This window comes from Talpa occidentalis, unplaced genomic scaffold (genome assembly GCF_014898055.3).
Source record: "Talpa occidentalis isolate TD23 unplaced genomic scaffold, MPIMG_talOcc4v2.1 talOcc4.2, whole genome shotgun sequence".
In the NCBI taxonomy this organism is placed as follows: Eukaryota; Metazoa; Chordata; class Mammalia; order Eulipotyphla; family Talpidae; genus Talpa; species Talpa occidentalis.
Window position 1 is genome coordinate 18,120,172 of NW_023602073.1, and position 20,166 is coordinate 18,140,337.

A 20,166-nucleotide genomic window follows, 5' to 3' on the forward strand; every position below is an offset into this window, starting at 1 on the left:
AAGAATCCTTGTCCTTAAAAAAAAAAAAAAAAAAAAAAAAGAAAAATGGTAGAGCCACTTTGGAAGACAGTTTGGTAGGGCAGTTTCTTACAAAATTAAATACACTCTTATGATATGACCCAGCAGTCGCACTCCTTGATATTTACCCAAATGAATTGAAAATTTACATGCATGCAAAAACCCAGTTGCCAAAATTTGGAAGCAACCAAGATGTGCTTCCATAGGTGAGTAGATAAACCATGGTACATCCAGACAATGGAATCTTATTGGGCAATGAGAAGAAATGAGCCGTCAAGCTATCAGAAAACAAGGAGGAATGTTAGATTCATATTGTTGAATGAAAGAAGTTATTTTAATGATGTTAATTTTTCCAACCCATGAGCTCAGGAAATCATCCCATTTCTTTTCAGCTTTTTTATTTCCTTTAACAGTTTTATAGTTTTCAATCCTTCATCTCCTTCATTAAATTTGTTTAAGGTGTCTTCTTTGTTCTGGTTCAATGTTGGGAGGTTATATGAATCTAAGAATTTGTCCATTTCTTCCAACTTGTCCAGTTTGTTTGCATAGACTTTTATAGTACTTTCTTTTGATCTGCGTATTTCTGAAGTATCTATTGTAATTTTACCCCTTTAATTTCTGACTCTATTGATTTGGATTTTCTTCCTAATTTTCTTCATAAACGTAGCTAGTGGCTTGTCAATATTGTTTATTTTTTTCAAAGAACCGATTCTTGGTTTCACTGATCTTTTGACTATCCTTTTGTTTTCTACTTCATTTATTTATTCTCTAATTTTTATTATTTCTTGTCTTCTTCTGTTTTTTGGATGCTTTTGTTGTTCTTCTTCTAGTTTCTTTAACTACAGAGTTAAATTGTTAAATTGAGATCTTTCTTCTTTTTTACTTTTTTTTTTTAATGTGGGCTTGTATTGCTATAAATTTCCCATGTTGTACTGCTTTTAAAGCGGCCCATAAGATTTAGTAGCCTGTCTCTTTGTTTTCACTAGTCTCTAGATTTTTTTTAATCTCTTCTTTGATTTCTTCATTGACCCAAGATTTGTTCAGAAGCATTTTGTTTCATCGCCATGTTTTTTTGTTTGTTCCAGGATTCCTTTTATGGTTAATTCCTAGCTTTATAGCATTGTAGTCTGTGAAGATACTTGATATAATTTCTATTTTTGTATATTTTCTCAGACTTGTTTTCTGACCTAGTATATGATTTATTCTTAAAAATGTTACATCTGCACTGGAGAAAGAAAGTGTATTCATTGCTTTTAAGATGGAAAACTCCTTAAATGTCCATCTGATCTAATACTTCATTTAAGGCCTTTATTTCTTTGTTACTTTTCTCTCTGGATGACCTGTCTCTTTGAGTCAATAGTGTGTTGAAATTTCCGACAATGATTGTTTATTTGTTGTTTTAGATCTATTAATAGTTACTTTATATGGCCTCGATGGTGGTGCAAGGTTTACATTTCAGCTGTCCCTGGCCAGGGAGCTAACCCACATATGATGGAGCAGACCTCTCCTGTCTTGCCCACTGCTCCCCTCAGCAGTGTATTTCAGTTAGTACATCTGTTCTGCTCCCCACTTTGGTAAATCCTCTCACCCCCCTCACCTCCGGCCTACACCCCAGTTATTCTAAGCGTAAGTAAATAAAAATAAATATTTAAAAATATACTTGCTTTATATAACTTAGGTGTTCCGATATTTGAAGAATAAATACTAATAACAGTTATATCTTCTTGGTTATTTGGTCCTTTGAACATATATCATAGCCATCTTTGTCCCTAACTACCTTTTTTAGTTTTAAGTCTAACTTACTGGTTATGATACTAGCAGTTCCTGATATACTCTGAGTTTTTAGTATATATGACCTTATTCCAGCCTAATATTTTTTAGTTTGAAAGTGAAAAAGCAAGTGAAAGCAGTTAATATGAAAAGTGTAGATACCATATGATTCCAATTATACAATACTCAAGAAAAGGCAAAACTCTGGAGACTACAGAGATCATTGGTTGCTATGGGTTGTGGGTGGAGAAGGAGGAATGAATAGATAGAACACAGAATTTTTAGGACAGTGAAACTATTCTGTGTGATACTGTAATGGTGGATATATGTCATTATACAGTTGTCAAAACCCATAGAATGTATAACACAGAGTGAACCCCTAATGTAAGCTGTGGTCTTTAGTTAATAATATAGTCTTTTTTTTTTAAAGATTATTTATTTATGTATACAAGAACTGGGGTACAGGTCAGAAGCATGGGAGGGTGAGAGAATTCACCACAGACAGAGCAGGGAGCAGAACAGGCAGACGGACCTAAGACACTGCTGAGGGGAGCAGCGGGTGAGGCAGGAGAGGTCTGTCCCACCATGTGGGTTTCTGCCTGGCTGGTGGGGAATGGAAATGGCTCTGCAGATGCTGCGGACAGCTTCGCAGCACGCTCAACTGCTGTGCCACTGGGGAGGCCCAACAATATGGTCTTTAGTTAATTTGTCAATATTGGCTTATCCAGTGTGACAGATGTACCATACTAATGCAAAATGTTAATAATAGAGAAACCTAGAAGGTGGGGGTAGAGTGAGAGTACAGTTGAACCCCAGACAACGGAGGTTTGAACTGTGCATGTCCACTTACATTCAAATTTTCTTGTAAACAGATGATGTAAATTTATGCTCTCAATGAATCCAGTACAGTAGTATAAATGTATTTCTCAATAATATCTTCTTTTCTCTAGCTTATTTTATTATAGGAATACATTTAGCATGTAATACATGTAACATGAAATGCATGTGATACATGTGGTAATCATCTGTTTATGTTATCGGTTTATGTTTGCTTCTGGTCAACAGCAAACTATCAATAAAGTTTTGGGGAAGTAAAACTTACATACAGCTTATCAGCTAGGGAGGAATGTGTGTGTGACACTCTTAACCCCTGAATCCAGGGTCAACTATAGAGGGGAACTTTCTGTGCCTTCTACTCAGAACCACAGATCAACTTCTTAAGCCAACTGCAGGTCTGAAGCGAGCTGTGAAATGCAGCAGGGTTGGTGCTCCTTTAGATGTGGGTCTAGCTATTTAGAGACAGCAGGGCCTAGTTATTTAGAGACAGCAGGACAGGCAAGGGGACCTGAGGACTCTCCCGCATCATTTTCCTGGCCCTCCACTTGGGACGCGGGTGAGCAGAACTAAGTCGCTCCCTGAAAGCCATTAGCATTAATGGAGACTTCTTGCCTGGAAATTCAAAAAAAAGCAACACGCGTCAGACCTAGAACTGGGATGAGTTTCTGAATCCATTTCGTGGTGAAGTTAGTTTGGATCCCAGTGAGGAGGGTCTAGATGCAAGTTGTCTGGAAACACTTTTAGCGATGCGTAGAGGACTCCCTTTCTAGTGCTCTGGATATCCGCGAGTGGGGGAGAAGGTCGACCTCCGTGCCAAGCCTGCACTTCACCAGAGGGATTCTATTAAACTTGTAGAGTACATTTTCTCAGACTGCAGATCGTTACATACCGAAGTTTCTTTCTATTCTCTTAACCCTTTCTGTACGCCAGCGTGTGGGATTGCTATAGAAGTAGCTAAAGAGAGGAACGGCTGTTCATGTAGTCGTGGCCGAGTGGTTAAGGCGATGGACTAGAAATCCATTGGGGTCTCCCCGCGCAGGTTCGAATCCTGCCGACTACGGGATGTTTTTCTCCGAGTGGAGCAGTGCTGTATTAAGCTTGTTCTCGGTACCTGGAAAAATTGGCAGGGCTGGGCGGTAACCAGTAATTAACATCTGAAAGCCCTCTCCTGTTTACCCTGTGTGTCTATCACCCAGGCAGGCCTCCTTTTCTTCCCCTTTCAGGGTGTAGCCACCGCCATCTGTGTTCGTTAGGACTCAAATCATGGTTGTGAGTGTAGACGGTAAGCTGGCACCATAAAGTAAGCTACGGAGGGCGTATTTTATTTTTCGTTGTTTTAAAGCTCGCACGAAGCGCCATCGCCCGGCCATCCCTGTTCGGGCAAGTGAGTGAGTGAGGGACTGGACTAGACTAAAAACTAGGCGTGGTCACATTTGTCTGGGCTACTGAATCGCAGAATGCATGGTTGATTGGAGTAAGCATAACCTCAAGAGTGACGAAATGGGACAATGAGCTTTCCTGACTATGGAGAGACAATTCACATGTGTCTTTCCAAGAATTAATCCCAAAACCTCAGTGCAACTTTTTGCTATGCAGAAGTTTTTCCACAAAAGCAGAGGGCAGATAGGTTGCATTCCAGGGCAGATGTTTATTTTCTGGACTCTTCACCTTGGCATGTAGCTCTGAGTATCCTGTGGGATATCTGCCAAGACTTTCCAAATATCCCCATTTTGGATTATATTTTTATGTGTGTGTGTGTATATATATATATATATATATATACATATATATACATACATACATATATTTTTTTTATTGAGGTAAAAGGTTAACATTGAGTATGTCTTAGGGATCAGCTTCACACCTCTTCAAATGTATGTTATCTCAGTACATCCATCACGTCAGTACCAGTAACACCCTACCACAGTCCATTGAACCTCCTTCCTCTCTGGTAACCTCAGTTCTGCAATGAGAATCTAAGGGTATATTTTGGTTTGGCGTTGTCTGATCCTTCACCTTATTTCTTTATTCCACATGAGTGAAATCATCTGGTATTTATCTTTTCCCTTGAGGAGTCCTCCAGAAAAAAATATTTCTGCTTTTCCTTTTTAGTGTAGTGGTGAGTATCTCGATTTATCACACCAGAGATCTAGGTTAGATCCTTCTAGAGAGGAGAAAAGCTTGATACTTAAGAAGTGTTTTTTGTTTTTTTTCTCATTAGATGTCTCTATTCTCTGGAGGCTTTGGAGGTTTTTGATGAGGTTTTTGGAGTTAGTGTGGGGTCCTTGGGTTCACTCTGGGAAAGGTTTCACCAGAGCTTCCCATTCAGCGGCACACAGCAAGTTTCCCAGGTGAGTTTCTCCGTGAGACAGAGACGTTGGTTATACTGAAAGGGAAGGTTTATTGGGGAAAGGAATAAAACAGTTAAAGACACTTGCATAGACACAAGCGGGCAGGAAGACCTGCCCCAGAAGGTACAGGTTTGCTGAGAGAGGCCTGCTTAGTTGCAGGCAGGTGGCCTTGACAGGTCATGGGCAGGCAGGGAGGCTGCTGCCCTGCAGAGAAATAGAGTTGGTGAAAAGAGGCACCTGCATAGGCACAGGTGGGCAGTGGGAGTGCTGCCCCGAGCCTGTGCAGAGACTGTACTGATATAGCCCTCTTCTGTTTGGGAGGGGTCACTCCTTGTGAGCCTTCAGTTTATTGCTAATTTTGGATAGCCATGCAGAATCCAAAAGGGACCAGAGATTCCAGAATGGGGAGCGGAGATTCCAGGATGCGCCCGATCTCTCTATCTTTAACCTCAGGTCTGTGCTCCACTCCCTAGAACAGTCTGATCCTGCTTGGGTCTTATGCCTTGCGATAAGGCACTGGTGCCTATGGGTCACGACCTGTACAGCTGAGTTAATGGTCACATTATTTTCCTCTACCCCAACCTCCTTGTGAGTCAGGTTCTGGTCTTGGGGCACCTCCTTTCCAGTCTTTCTATTCTTGTCCTCCATCACTAACATTATCAATGATGTGGAATTCAGTATTATGAAGAGGGAAAATAATATCTTTACAGTGGGAGATATGAATTGATATCTGTGAATGATTAAACCAGTTTTGGGACAAATTGGGAAAAATTATCTCCGGATGTAATGTACTAAGTAAAACACAATATCCTTTTTTTTTTTCCTGGCAAAAATGTGTAATCTGAATCTAATCAAAGGAAACAGACAAACCCAAATTAAGAGATATTGGACAAAATAAACAAAAACACAAAAATAACCCTATTATGAGATTAAAAAGTGACACTAAATATGCTTCAAATTAACCTAAGGCACCTGAATGCTACACATTTTCTTTTTGCTGTGGAGGACATTATTGGAACAACTGGTCAAATTTGAATTAAGCCTATAGGTTAATGTTTGATCAGTGTTAATTCCTCATTGTAGTCATCATATTATGGTTATAGAAAAGAATGCCTATGTTTTAAGAAAAAAATGCACTAAAATATTGAACAATAAGAGGTTATATATTTTTAAACTTAGTCTCTTACAGTTTGGAGAAAAAAGTATATATATCTATATATATGCATGGTTTTCTTATATATACTATCTATATATAGTATATACACATGTATGTATGTATACAATATATGTGTATATGACAGAGAAAAGGAAAATAATATACAGTACTATGCTAAATATGAGATTTGGGGAATGGAGTGAATGGTATCAGGAATTCTCTGTATTCTTATAACTTCTATCAGTCTGAAATTATTTCAATAAATGTTAACTAGATTGTGGTGATCATTTAGCAATATATACAAATATTGACTTAATTATGTTTTACATCCGAAACTAATATAATGTTGTATCATTGATTATATATCAATAAAATGTTTCCATTTTCAATAGCATTAGAAAGTAATTAGGTAAAAATAAATCTAACAAAAACAGGCAAGAAATCTACACTTAAAGCTAAAAAATATTGAGATAAATTAAAGAAGATGTAAATAACATAAATGATATAGCAAGTTATTGTTTTGGAAGATTCAATAGTGTTAGTATGTCACTTCTTTCTAAATTGATCAACAGATTCAGTGCAATCCCAATCAAAATCCAAGCAAGTATTGCTGTGGAAATTGAAGGATTCTAATCTGTATTTGTAAATGCAAAGGAACTTGAAAAGGCAAGTCATTACTGAAGAAGATAAACTAGACAACTTAGGCTACCAATTTACAAAACAGGTCCTAGCCAGTTTAATCAAGCAAGAATGGTCTTTTTTCAACAATGCTGCAACATTTTGAGATACACACACACGCATACACACAGAATAAAATAAATCATAAATCCTACTTTACATTATAAGCAAAGCAATTTCACAATGGACCTTAATGTGAAAGGAAAAAAAGTAAGGTTCTAGAAGTAAACAGAATATCTTCGTGGACTTTGACTAGGCAAAAATTTCTCCAAAAGAACATGAACCATAAAATAGAATTTGGCGAGTATGACTTACTTTAAGTTAAGGATGTGTTGGCTACAAAAGACACCATGGAATAGTGAAAACACAAGCACAGAATGGAGGAAGGTGTTTATAATACATATATTGTAATGTATATGCATGGTAATATATATAATCATCAAGTGACTAGTAAGACATATAAAGAATCCTCACAAATCAGTAAGAATTAAACAGCCTAATATGAAGACTTGGCAGACACTTTACAAAGATATTCAAAATGATCAATAAGCTTATGAAAAGGCACTCAGCATCATTAGTCATCAGAGAAATGCAAAACAAAACCACAATTAGGCAGCACTACATACCCACCAGAAGAATTAAAATTAAAAAGTGAAGCAATATCAATTGTTGGTAAGAGCAGTGCACATTGCTAGTAGGGATATAAATTACTATAACAACTTTGAGTGTTGTTCTACCATATCTATAAAAACTAAATATAATACTCCCTGTGATCCAGATATTTCACTACTTGAGTATATAACCAGTATAAACAACATATATACGAATGTTCATAACATATTTATTTGTAATAAGCAACATGTATATGAATGTTCATAACCAATTTATTTGTAATAACCAAAATTTGAAGCTACCTAAATGTCTGTCATAAATAAAAAATGTGAAATAGTATTCAGTCATTATAAAGAATACTATACAATACATGACTAACTCTCACAGGTATAAAGTCCCTCAGAAGAAGCCACAGAAAAGTATATTACATTTCCACTTGCAAGAAAAACAAAACTACAAAACTAATTTATGTTAGTTTTGAAATGAGGGAAATGACTGGGCTTGAGGGGAGGGTCTGCTCGAGTGGGATATTGCAAAGAGCCTTTTATATTGTTGAAACTATTCGCTGTCTCAGTCGTGGTGATTGTTTCACTGGTTTATATATATGTAAATATTCATCCAGCTGGATATTTAAGACAGGTGCTCTTATTTTTGGTATGTAACCGTGTAAATCATTAGCTGTTTCTGGAAACCTAGTCGAAGTGGTAATTTCACACAAGTTATCTAATTTCCCACTATCTCTTCTACATGTTTATGAGTGTCCAGAACTAATTGGAAGAGGAGTTGCTCAAAGGTCTTTGAAATATCAGTGGTTTCTGGAAGCTAGGGCCTGACTGCACATTGGTGTAAGCAGTTTAGTTTCAGTTGCAGACTCTAGAGTTCAAGTTCAAACCCCTGCGCAGTCCCCAGAGCCCCTCAAATTTATGCACTGAGATCTCATCCTAGTGATCTGAATTTTGTGAGAGGCAGCAGAGGTTGGCCTTTTCCTTGTGTTCAACTCACAAAGCCAATTTTCTCTGGGCAAGTTTTACTTTGGTTTTTGTTCTTTCTTGGCCGTAACTTGCACAACAAAACAAAAAATGCAAAAGAAAAAAAAGGAGCGTGGATGTGTAGTCGTGGCCGAGTGGTTAAGGCGATGGACTAGAAATCCATTGGGGTCTCCCCGCGCAGGTTCGAATCCTGCCGACTACGGTGCTAAGCTTTTTTTCCCAGCGAAAACAAAATTGAAACTACAGCGTGTGTGAGATGCTTTACTCGTTTCGATCTTTGCTCAGGTCGCAACTTCACAGCAGGGGAAAGTCACTATTACTGTATTATTTTTATATGAATAAAAAATTCCTTAACAAGAACCCTAATCATTTCCCCGCTAGTGGAAGTTCCACCTAGCTTTGGGGGACACCTCGCACTCCCAAACTCTTTCGAAACCTCTATTTTCACAACTCTTTGTAGTGTTGTCTTCCCTCACGGAAAACAGCCCAGGTACCTAGGTCGCATTCTCCAGCCAGCAGAGAGATCCGCGTGCAGCCAATGGCTCAAGCGCTTTGGTCGTCTAGTTTCGTTGCTTACAAACCTAGTACGAGAATCACCGTCAAAGAAATCGAAGCTAACAGGGCAAAAGAGCAGGCTGTCCGGCAGGACCCACCCTCACCCGGCCGCTGTGGGGAGGGGGCTGTGCGAGAGGCCGGAGAGAAGGGCTGGGGGGGGGACTAGGTGACTGATAAATCCGAGGAATTTCAGATCTAGGGCTCCCCAAAGTGATTAACGTAGCAGAACAGCAACGGGTGGGCGTAGACAATAGTGTTTGGATTTGTTAGGTGTTTTAAGCGCGTCAAACAGCAGCTAGTCCTCGTTAGTATAGTGGTGAGTATCCCCGCCTGTCACGCGGGAGACCGGGGTTCGATTCCCCGACGGGGAGGTGACCAACTTTTTGTGCTTAGTCACCCACTTCCTATAACTTTGTTATTAGTACTCAGGACCAAATGTTATTTTCCATCTTTCTATATTATAAAAACTTAAGAATTCACCCTAGTTAGCTACCTTTAGAAGGGGATCCCAGATTCTGTGGGCGTTGCTGCTGTTTCTTCTGGAACCATGACTGGGCTGCCAATACTGAGAACAGAACAGCAGGAAATCTGCCTGACAGTTCTTCACTACCTTCCCCGGCTTCCATCACACCTACACCCAGATGCTCTAGTTAGAGAAACTTTTCAGTGTAATTCTATACCATCAAAGCCACAGTTACTTTAAAGGCTACAGGAGAATTATGTTTGAATGACACAGGATTTAGAATGCTCATTGAGCTTAATAAGAATATTGTTATCCAGTCTCTCTGCCTCTCAATTGCATGCAGAAAGAATTGCCAGGGCAAAAATCCCAGGTAGGTGTTCAAGTCCCCCATCCTTTTAGACATCAGCCCTCGAATGGTGATACTAACATGGCCCCAATGCCAGATAGGGGCTCATATGTGCTCCATCCAGCCACACTGCAACTGGTGCCACTGGCCTACAAGATGCAGATCATCTACAAGATGCAGATCAAATGTGTAGAGGAAGATGGCACATGGTCACAGACTTGCAGGAAGAGATACCCAAGTTCCAGGAGCATGTGGGAGGAATGTTGATATTGCTGCATTCAAGGTGATCTGAAGCTCCAAGCAATGTTCTCCTGAATGTATGTCTGGCTTTGGGAATTAAAGACTGAGTTTTCTGCTGTGTGGAGATTCCTCAGCCTACTAAAGATAGAGCTTCCATATGATCCAGCAATTCCACTCCTAGGTATTTACCCAAAGGACACAGAAACATTAATTCCAAAGAGCACCTGCACCCCTATGTTTATAGCAGCACTATTTACAATGGCTAAGCTTTGGAAACAACCCAAATGCCCAAAAATAGATGACTGGATCAAGAAGATGTGGTACATATACACAATGGAATATTACTCAGCAATCAAAAAAAGATAAACACATGCAATTTGCAGCAACATGGATAGAGCTGGAAGGGATCATGCTCAGCGAAATAAGCTAGAAACAAAAAGTAAAATATCGGATGGTCTCACTCATAGCAGGAATCTAGAAAACCTAAATAAGGGACCAGGGAAAAGAATAACTATAAGAAAGAAAAAATCAAAATCAACAAACAACTATGAACCAGAGACACACTATGGGGGGTGGGCGGAGAAAGGAGGGATTGGGGTCAAAATAAGGGGGTTGCAATTGTATGGGGAATATAAAAGAAAAAAGAAAAAAAAAGACTTAGTTTTCTGAAAGAAAAAAAGAATCACTATTATAAAGCCAGAGCTATCAAGACAGTGCGGCATATGCTCACAAATGCCAGTAGAAGAACCCTCCCTAACTACACCCACTTATAAGTCACTTGATTTAAGTCAAAAGTGATTCTTAACAACCAACTAGCAACAGAAAGAAAGGTGACCCCATAGTATATCAGGAAAGACTACTCTTTTTAGCAAATTAAAACTCATTTGGTGGCTCAGTGGAATAGCCATGTGGAAACAAAATAATCATAACATACACAAAACTCAATCGATTGAAATGTCTATTTAAACATAAAAGGCAAAGCAATAATGCTTTTGCAGGATAACTTAGGGTAATATCTTCATGACATGGGAGAATGCAAGAAATCTAAAATACATCACAAAAAGCAGTCACCACAAAAGAATATATGTATGTATGTGTATATATATATATCTTCCTGACATTAGCAACTTTTATTACTTGCCACTATTAATCAAATACAAGGCAGATCTTAGAGAAATTTTTGTATTACATAAGACTAACAAAAGATTTTGTCCAGATTATAGATTTAGATATGTAGTGTCGTGATTTTGTATTAGTATTTGCTAAGTGGAGCATAGGGTGCCTGATAGTGAGTCCATTCGAGATTGAACTACAGGCCACAAGAGAAACATAATGAGTACTAGCTGAACATCGAACACCCTCAGTACTAGCTGAAACTGGGCTACAGAAATGTGAACTTTTCTATAACATCTGATTTTCATTTTTTGTTTTTGCATCCTACTTCTTTACAATCTGTGTTGTTTGGCTCTCATCTCTAGCCATCTTTGGGCCAACACAGATGAAGAATGAAACAGGAAACCAAAACTTGCAAATGTCATATCATGACACACACAGCCGATAAACTGCACCGGGTCCTGATGTTTAAGAGGTGCTACCTAAGCTCATAGTCTTTTTACACCACTTTATACATTTCAGGTTTGTACCATAGAAGGAGTAGTTCCACGTGAATTCATGTTCCAAAGATGAAATCGCTGACTATTCCCTTCATTTCCTTAGCTTACACATTCCAGACTTCTTTTAGTGATTTCTGCTCTAAAATCATCCTGATTAACCCTGTCCCCACCTCCCCCAAACTCTTACAATTACCCTTCCCTAACTCCCCCATTTAAGGCACTAAGATTTTCAGGCCGGAACTCTCCTTCTTGGTTCAGTGATTTTTAATAAACCCAATTTACCAGGCTCAAAAGACTTCCTTGATGGTCCTTGTATAGGAAGCAACTTAAATTTTGTTTTTACTCTCAAACTATAAATACTCCTGCACCTTGGCAGTCAAAATCTTATCTACTTCCTGGGGTTTAACAAAACTTTCCCACTCTTAAGTTCTGGAATTTTCAGGCTGAAAGGATATAATAGTTGTGGTGCTCTTTATAAATTAATAGTTCATATGATGCTATGATAACAATCATCATTGCTCAAAAAGAGATAAAGCCTGGTTACAGTTGAATATATTCCTGACACATGGTCTGACAAAACATGTAATATACTCACAATCCAGACTAGCATCTTTGACTTATTATAGTGACAAAATTCTGAATAAGAGAGAGCTTACAGAGTCATTATTTTCCAACTCTAGCCAGCAGCAGTGAAGACACCCCCAACCTACCCCCACACCCACTCCAACTGTTTGGCCCTGGCTTACACACAAATCCAGGCAAAGTTTAAGCTTAGCCATGCCACTTACTGAGTGACGGTGATCAAGTTACTTTACTCCTATGGACCAGATTTATAAAATCTGGGTATAAAATGAGGGTTATAGTTCTACTAATTTTATGAATACTGTGAAGATCATACAAGTTAATATACACAAAGCTTTTGGAAGAGCATGTATGTAATAAGTGCTTGATAGATAGGAACTGATATTGAAATAACTTCTATGTACAAACTGCAATAGGTTTGAGTCTAGTTTTTTAAAAAAGTGTGTTCCCTATAGTATTTATGAAAAATGACTTCACAACTACATTTAAGAAAGTCCTTGATTGGCTTCTGATGGCAGGGGCTATGAGGGTGGCAAGAAGCCCCTGAAGCAGCTCAAGAAGCAGGCCAAGGAGATGGACGAGGATAGAGGAGGCCTTTAAGCAGAGACAGAAAGAGGAGCAAAAGAAACTCGAGGCACTAAAAATGAAGGCTGCAGGGAGAGGCCCCCTGGCCACAGGTGGAGTTAAGAAATCTGGCAAAAAGTAAGATGTTTCTTGTATTTGAGGCAACAAAAATACATTGTAGTTGCAAGCCTTAATTTCATTCCTGTTTCAACATCTGGATTCCCTGCCATATCCTCTTTTGCCTCCAATAGCTAAAATGAAGTGTCTGGAGAGCCTGTTGTACATTTAAAAATGAACTTTTATAGAAACGAAAGCATAGTACTGCCTCATCTTCTCTTTAGTTCTCCTTACACAGCCATTTCTACCTGAGCTGTAGGTCAGAGTAAACCCAGTCCAGAATCCTGCCAAAGTGTGTTCGTCTTGATTCTTCGCTCTGTCCTGAATTCCGTACTCTCTGGAATCAAACCAATTCACTTGAGGCCGGGGCGGGGGGGGGGGGGGGGGGGCGGGAACCAACTCTTAATCTGTAAGGGATGGTGTTGGGGTGTGGTGGAGAGGACATAGTAAAATAACCAAATAAAATATAACACAACTAAAAAAATGAAGCACCTGATCTAGATAGTGTTTTATGGTGTATGTTGGTACATTGCTTCAGTCCTCAATTTCATCATTTTTAAAATGGAGCCAATACCCTACCTGATAGGGTTGGTTAATGTTGGTGATAAATGAGATAAAGCATGTAGTGCCAATTAGTGCCTGGGACATAACAAGGGTATTTTAAAAAAGGGGTGGAGGTGGGGGATTAACTGGCAAAACAACAATAAAAGTTGGCTGTGGCTGTTGGAGTAAATACTGTTATAATTTATAACTCTCATGTTCCCTAGAGCAGAATAGCAATGAAAGCACCTCCACTCCGGAGACAGACTTTGCTACTTAGCAAATCCAAGCAGGTCATGACATGAAAAGGAAGTTGCCTCCCTCAAATCAGGATTAATATTAAATGATACTCACACGTAAAAACACCCGCAGATGTGAAGAGATTATTTGACAGAGGGGAAACAGACAAAGGGTGAACTGCGAAGATGACACTCAGACAGATGTTCCAGTCGCAGGTGACAATAGGCAGATGTTTCAGTTGCAACCGCTAAAACCGTAGCCGGCAGGATTCGAACCTGCGCGGGGAGACCCCAATGGATTTCAAGTCCATCGCCTTAACCACTCGGCCACGACTACCTGCTGCAGCAGCCTTCTTATTAACCGTTTTGAAGGTGTAGCGATCGCTACGTTGTCTAATAAGTACGTATCAAAATATCTCACTACAGTGAGAAATAGACATCGTTCTGCTGCCTTCAAAGAATTGGTTGAAACCCTGTTGAGTGGCGTGCGGGATGAGAGGGGCGGTGGAGACTTCCGTTCCCCCGGACAAGCTGAACGCTGGGAAGGTCTGCATCCCTCAGGAAAGGCTCACTCCTCTTGGCCTCCTGCCTCGAGGCCAGCCCGCAGCAGCAGTAGCCTGGGGAATAGGGAGAAGCCGCTTAAAAATTAGGTTTTACAGCGTGTGGGCATTCTCTGTCTCTCCTAACATAAAAGAGGTTGTGAATGCCAGGCTTCCTCTGGCTATATTAGTAGGATTGCCGTTTGGTTTAGAGACTTAATTCAGTGAGACACTGAAGTACTAGGTTCTTTTTATTTTTTACTGGGGAATTCAGGGACTATAATATCAGGTTCTGGGAACTGCAGTGCTTTCCCAAAGCACTGTTAAGTAGATTCAAGCAGATTTTCAGAGACAAATAGGAGAATTTCTTTCATGTCTAAGAACCTCGATCTCTCAATTACAGCTCTTCCAGGTCTGTTTTCCTCTAGGGCAGGCTAAAGGATAATTGCTCCTGTAGCTCCTGTAGCTCCTGCTCCTGCATTGTGTCACTCAATGGATAGGTTAAAGTTTTTTTTTTCTTTATGCAATTTAGGATTAAAGACGTAAGAAGAAGTCCACTGACAAAATCTTTTACAAATAAGGTATTTGGGATAAAAAGATTTTTATGTGACCCCCAAAGAAAATAAGATTCGAATATTACATTTCCATCAACTGTGTAATAGAGTTCCTTTTTCCTCATCCTCTCCAGCACTCGTTGTTGGAGACATTTTAATATGTGCCATTCTCAAATAGGTGTGAGATGCTAGCTCATTGTGGTTTAGTCCTCCATCTCTCTTATTAAGAGCCATGATGAACATTCCCCCCTCCCCCCATGTTCAGAGAGCACACTGAGGAGGCAATTCAGTTACTTCTTTATCACTCGATTAATTCACTCCCTCTGTAACCCCTCTGGGGGTCTACTTTATCTCTTAATCTTCAGAGATAGTAAGACCTTCAGAGATAGTAAGACCTTTCTTTTTCTTCTCTCCATCCCACCAAGGTCAGTTTGGCTAAATGCCAATGAACTTTAAGAAATGTAATCTGCAATTCCTAGTTTTTGCAATTTTGTCCCCCCATCTTTTTTTATCCTTTAAAACCCTTCACAAGCTGGGTAGACTCCAGCTTGTGAGACAGTTATGACTCAGAGATAACTAGGGTCTCCTTAATGGGCAAGAAAAAGTTCAAGGAATCTGGATTTAAATGACACAGGTGCTAGAAAACTCACTGACGGGGAAAAAAATGACTGTCTGAGATCTTCCTTCCATGTTTATGCCTGCTCCTTCAATACATGAAGAAGATCAGAACTTAAGGGACTCTCTCAGTGGAGAGCACAGAGTTGGCATCAAGGAGAAGCTGTAGGAGAGGCCCAGTTGCCCTGTGATGAGCCTGTTCCTCTCCTTTCTGTCTGACCTACTTGCTCTGAGTCAGGTCTCTCCATAGTGCTTTGTCAGCATTCTGCACCCCAAGAGCCTTCTGAGAACTGGTTTAACTAGTATCTGGGCTGCAGTCATGGGTGCAGCTTTGACCTAATTTATAAGACCAGATGAATGAAACTTTCAGCCACAATTAAAAGATGATTCTCACTTAGCAGCATGATACTTAATATCTACATATAGATTTTGTTTCTTATTTGTTAAAAACTAGGATGATATATATATATATATATATATATATATATATATATAGTTGAGCTTATCAAATGCAGAAGATTCTTACCCTGCAATCCATGAAAGAGTTCCATGAATATCCTGAGATATTTTACAAAATATATAATATATATTGCTGGGGGAATCTTTCTGAGGCAGGGGCTTCATAGATTTTATTCAAGATCATCTGGAATTCAGAGCCAGAAAATATATGAACTTTTACTTTGATGACGTTCTTGACATTGGAAATGGGAGGGGGAGCTTTCCTTTGGTGTTTTGTCTTTTGGGAAATGATTGAAATGGCAATGGATGAACATGAAGACTCCCATCTAATTTCCACAGACTTGTATCAGCAACTTACCTGATGTGGAATAAGCCTCATTCTTTCAGGGAACAAGATAACACTCACCATTATTCTGGGAGTGCAAGCCCAGTTGAAATCTTCTTTGTTACTTGAAGCACCCACATCGGGCTCTCGTGTTCTCAGTGATCCTAAAACAAACAACTTTGTAGTCCTGGCCTGTGCTGTGGTCTCAGTCTACCATCAAACTTTCCCTTATTCCTCTTTACTTTCCCTATGGTTCTGTTGCCCCTACTCCCAGTCCACAGACTATGCAGTAATTTTTAATCTTATTGAAAAATATGGGCCAAGGTTAAACGGCATCTTTGATCTCTGCTCCTATGCAAACATCTTAATTTTTATTCTTATTTGAAAAACATTCTCTTAGCTTCCAGTTACCTCAGTTTCCCAAACTTTGGGCATTACTAACATTATTTTAGTCAATATCCCATCACTATAACTGGGAGGTGGTGGTGACTGTGATATATGGGCATGATCTGTCATTCCAGCAGCCTCTGTTGCCCAAGTAGCAGAGCACATGGTTGCACCGGAGGCTGAGGATAATTTAACTGTGAAAAGGTTTGTTGGGATGACAGAACTGACTCCAGTTGGTGTCAGAGACTCCATCTTACTGAACTTTTAACTTAAAAAAAAAAAACAGCAACACAAAAAACCTAGAGACCAATGAGAACAGGTTTCCATCTAATCACTGGCTTCCCTGAAAATTGCAAAAAGAATGTTTTTCTTTTTCTTCTTTCCATCCCACCAAGGTCAGTTTGGCTAAATGCCAGTGAACTTTAAGAAATGTAATCTGCAATTCCTAGTTTTTGCAATTCTGTCCCCCAGCTTTTTTTATCCTTTAAAACCCTTCCTAAACAAAGACTCCCAAGGGTCTTTGCAAATCTAAGACCCAACTAAATGTCATTATTTTAACCTCGTGGTGTTTTTCTGAGTAGACATAACCTAGTCATAACGGTGGGACCTCTTCAAGCTCGAACTAGTACTTCCTCCCATATATCGGGTGTCTTTATGCAATAAAGGCAGTCTTGGCTGAATGCAGACGCTTCTCCCAGGGTCTTGTTGGGAGGGTTCATATCCTGACCTCTGCCGTTCACTCTTAGTAAAGCACATTTGCTCCTTTTCTGTCTGTTTCGACTCAGCCCTTAGGCTAGACCACGTGGGATGGGCGCGCGCCAGGGCAGCAGTGACCCGTCCTGAACGCGTCCTGTCCCCTTGGTAACAGCAGAAAATCTTTTACCGCTCGGAGATTGGGGGAGCCCAGGAGTTGCTGCCTGCGAAAGCGCCAAGTCAAAGCTTTCTCAGGGAGACTCCAGTCAGGGAACCTGCGGGGAGCACGGGCCGGCCTTTCCCGGCGCCTTTACTTTCGGTCTCCACCAGGTGGCGCCTCCTGGGAGGCAGCGGCCTCGCGGGGGTCCCCCTGCTCCCCCGGACCTTCGCCACGTTCGGCCGGGACGGGTGGGGACACTGTGTCAAATGAGGTCATCTGCAATTTATGTGTCACGAAATGAAACTTCCAGGAGTGTCCCTGGCGTTCGGGGAATGGAACGCTGCGCGGACGCTCGGGAGGCGGCCCGCCCCGCGGTTACCCCGGCAACGCCACGCCGCCGGGGGCCGAGTCGCCGGCGCGGTCGGGGCCCCCCGGATGCGCGGCGCCCCCCGGATGCGCGGCCGCGGGCGGGAGGGCCGCAGAAAGGCCTGGAGGGGGAGGAACTGGAAAGCCCCCATGTTCATGTATGTTTGGAAACCGATTGCCTCTGGATTTTGCAATGCCCCATTCGAAAGAGAAAAGGGGACGGAGAAAAGTAGGTGAATTTCGTGTTTATTTCGGGGCTGCGCGAGTTGAGAAATGGAAATATATCCTCTCAGGGAGGAGCGCTGCCGCCGCCTGTGGCTGTGGGGTTCCATGGTGTAATGGTTAGCACTCTGGACTCTGAATCCAGCGATCCGAGTTCAAATCTCGGTGGAACCTAAGGTTTTTCTTTTTCTTCTCGTTTTCCTTGAAGTTTCCTCTGTAGGGATGGTTGGCAGAGGATCCCTATTCACATGAAGTCAGTGAGCTCTAGACGGGAAGACCACACGGACGCTACTAAACTCCCTGCTCGATGTTCAGAGCAGGTGGCCATCCCTCCTCCCAACTCCTGTCTTCACCCATCAAATGGATATTTTGTGACTCCAGTACTTTAGCATCGTCAAATCTCATCTGCCTAAAAATTCCAGATATATATTTTATGCTTTGATTTTATCTCTGTCGTTATACTGTCAGTCTTAAGCAGTTCCATCAAGCTTGGTGGACTACTTAATTTGCTTGTTGATGGAGTATCCCACCTTGTGGACTCATCACCCAAGGGCAGGGGTCATCCTGTTTGCCTGGTTACTTTGTGTTACTATACCCTACTCAACAAGACTAACTCCATGTATCAATGAAGTTTTATAACACAAAAACCAGTGAAAGAGACTCTTTAACCAAAGTAGGTCCATTGCCTGATGAATAGCATTCTGTTTTCTGAATACAGCCATTGAGCTAAAAAAAATTTTTTTTACAGTTTATTTCCCCACTGTTGGTTTTTATTTGCTTGTTTTATGATTTCTGTCCACATAAGCTGTACTAAGCAATTTTACCCCCAATATCTTCCAACATGTTAAAATCTGCATCTTGGACACCAGGCAGCTTTATTCACCATATTTCAAGGGAAGGAACAAAGAGACAGACAGAAGCAAATACTTCTATTTAAAATGGCATCAAAAATAAAATATTCAGGAATAAATTTTACAAGAAAGAACAAAACTTACATTCCAAAAGCTACAAAACATTGTTGAAGTCTTTGAAACTTTAAATGGATGGAAAACCATCTCATTTATGAATTGCCACTTATTAGTGTTAAGAAGACAGTTCTCCCCCAGTTGAGCTACAGATTCAACACAATCGCGATCAGAATTGTAGCTGATTTCTTTATAAAAATTGGTGAGTTGATTCTCAAGTTCAAATAGAATTTCAAGAGACCCAGAGTAGTCAAAACAATCTTGGGGGGAAAAAAAGAGGATTCACCTTTCCTGAGTACAAAACTACAAAGTAATGATAAGACAGTGTAGTACTAGCATAGGATAAGCATATAGATCAATTGAATAGAATTGAGAGTCCAGAAATAAAACTGTAGACTGATCTTTGATCAGTGCCAAAACAGTAGTCTTTTCAACAAATGGTGCTGGGGAAACATGCAAAAGAATGGAGTTGGGCTCTTGCCTCGTACTATTTACACACGTTAACTCAAGTGGATCAAAGACATAATGTAAATTCAATTAGAAACTCTGAACAGTAAGATGAATTTTTTAAAAGTTAATGCTTTTTAAAAAGTTTAACCTTTTTTAAATTCAGTCCTAGTGCTCGTAATAGATTTTCAGCATCATTTTAATGCAATAGGACACTACAGAAACACCAGTATAGGTCCTACCAGTTAAGACAAATGTTCCTCTCATTCCTATTATCAGCCACAGGATCTCCCAATAAATGTAAGTCCCAAATTTTATTTTAAAAATGTATGGCCATTACCAGTTTTTCAAATTGTCACTGTACTCATAATTGTGCAGCGCCTGTTAGAGCTTATACCAGTTGTGGGGTGTATCTCATGGATTCCCCATCAAAGCTGCCCCCACAGAGCAGAGCACTGGGTTTAGGGGATGGCTTCTGCTCAGTCCCCTGCCTTCAGAAGGAGGGTCCCTCCAGTCTGAGGAGGAAGTGGTACTTGCCACAACAGCATGGTATTCACAGCAATGATGTCAAACGATGAGAAACATTAATGGCAAACGCACATTCTCGAAGAAACTTGGGCTTCTGGCAGAGAGCACAAGTTCAGACAGTTACCAGCATAGACGGAATGTTCCCCTTCCATGTAGTCGTGGCCGAGTGGTTAAGGCGATGGACTAGAAATCCATTGGGGTCTCCCCGCGCAGGTTCGAATCCTGCCGACTACGGT

The 20,166-nt window shown here is 40.4% G+C and overlaps 1 protein-coding gene, 1 long non-coding RNA gene and 6 other non-coding genes across 10 annotated transcripts in view; 6 read left to right on the plus strand and 2 right to left on the minus strand.

The window, feature by feature from the left end:
• The window catches only part of LOC119251869 (zinc finger protein 420-like), a 189,279-nt gene that overhangs the window by 35,181 nt on the left and 133,932 nt on the right, over positions 1 to 20,166 (plus strand). The gene's annotated exons all lie outside the window — the stretch shown is intronic.
• TRNAS-AGA (transfer RNA serine (anticodon AGA)) lies at positions 3,604 to 3,685 on the plus strand. The gene has a single exon. It is a non-coding gene; the product is annotated as a tRNA-Ser (tRNA).
• TRNAS-AGA (transfer RNA serine (anticodon AGA)) lies at positions 8,532 to 8,613 on the plus strand. The gene has a single exon. It is a non-coding gene; the product is annotated as a tRNA-Ser (tRNA).
• On the plus strand, positions 9,266 to 9,337 carry TRNAD-GUC (transfer RNA aspartic acid (anticodon GUC)). Its single transcript has one exon. It is a non-coding gene; the product is annotated as a tRNA-Asp (tRNA).
• LOC119251875 (uncharacterized) lies at positions 13,918 to 17,625 on the minus strand. Its single transcript, XR_005126623.1, has 3 exons — positions 17,433 to 17,625; positions 16,244 to 16,326; positions 13,918 to 14,287 (listed from the first exon to the last, which is right to left on the minus strand). It is a non-coding gene; the product is annotated as an uncharacterized LOC119251875 (long non-coding RNA).
• Positions 13,926 to 14,007, minus strand: TRNAS-UGA (transfer RNA serine (anticodon UGA)). Its single transcript has one exon. It is a non-coding gene; the product is annotated as a tRNA-Ser (tRNA).
• Positions 18,093 to 18,164, plus strand: TRNAQ-CUG (transfer RNA glutamine (anticodon CUG)). Its single transcript has one exon. It is a non-coding gene; the product is annotated as a tRNA-Gln (tRNA).
• Positions 20,083 to 20,164, plus strand: TRNAS-AGA (transfer RNA serine (anticodon AGA)). The gene has a single exon. It is a non-coding gene; the product is annotated as a tRNA-Ser (tRNA).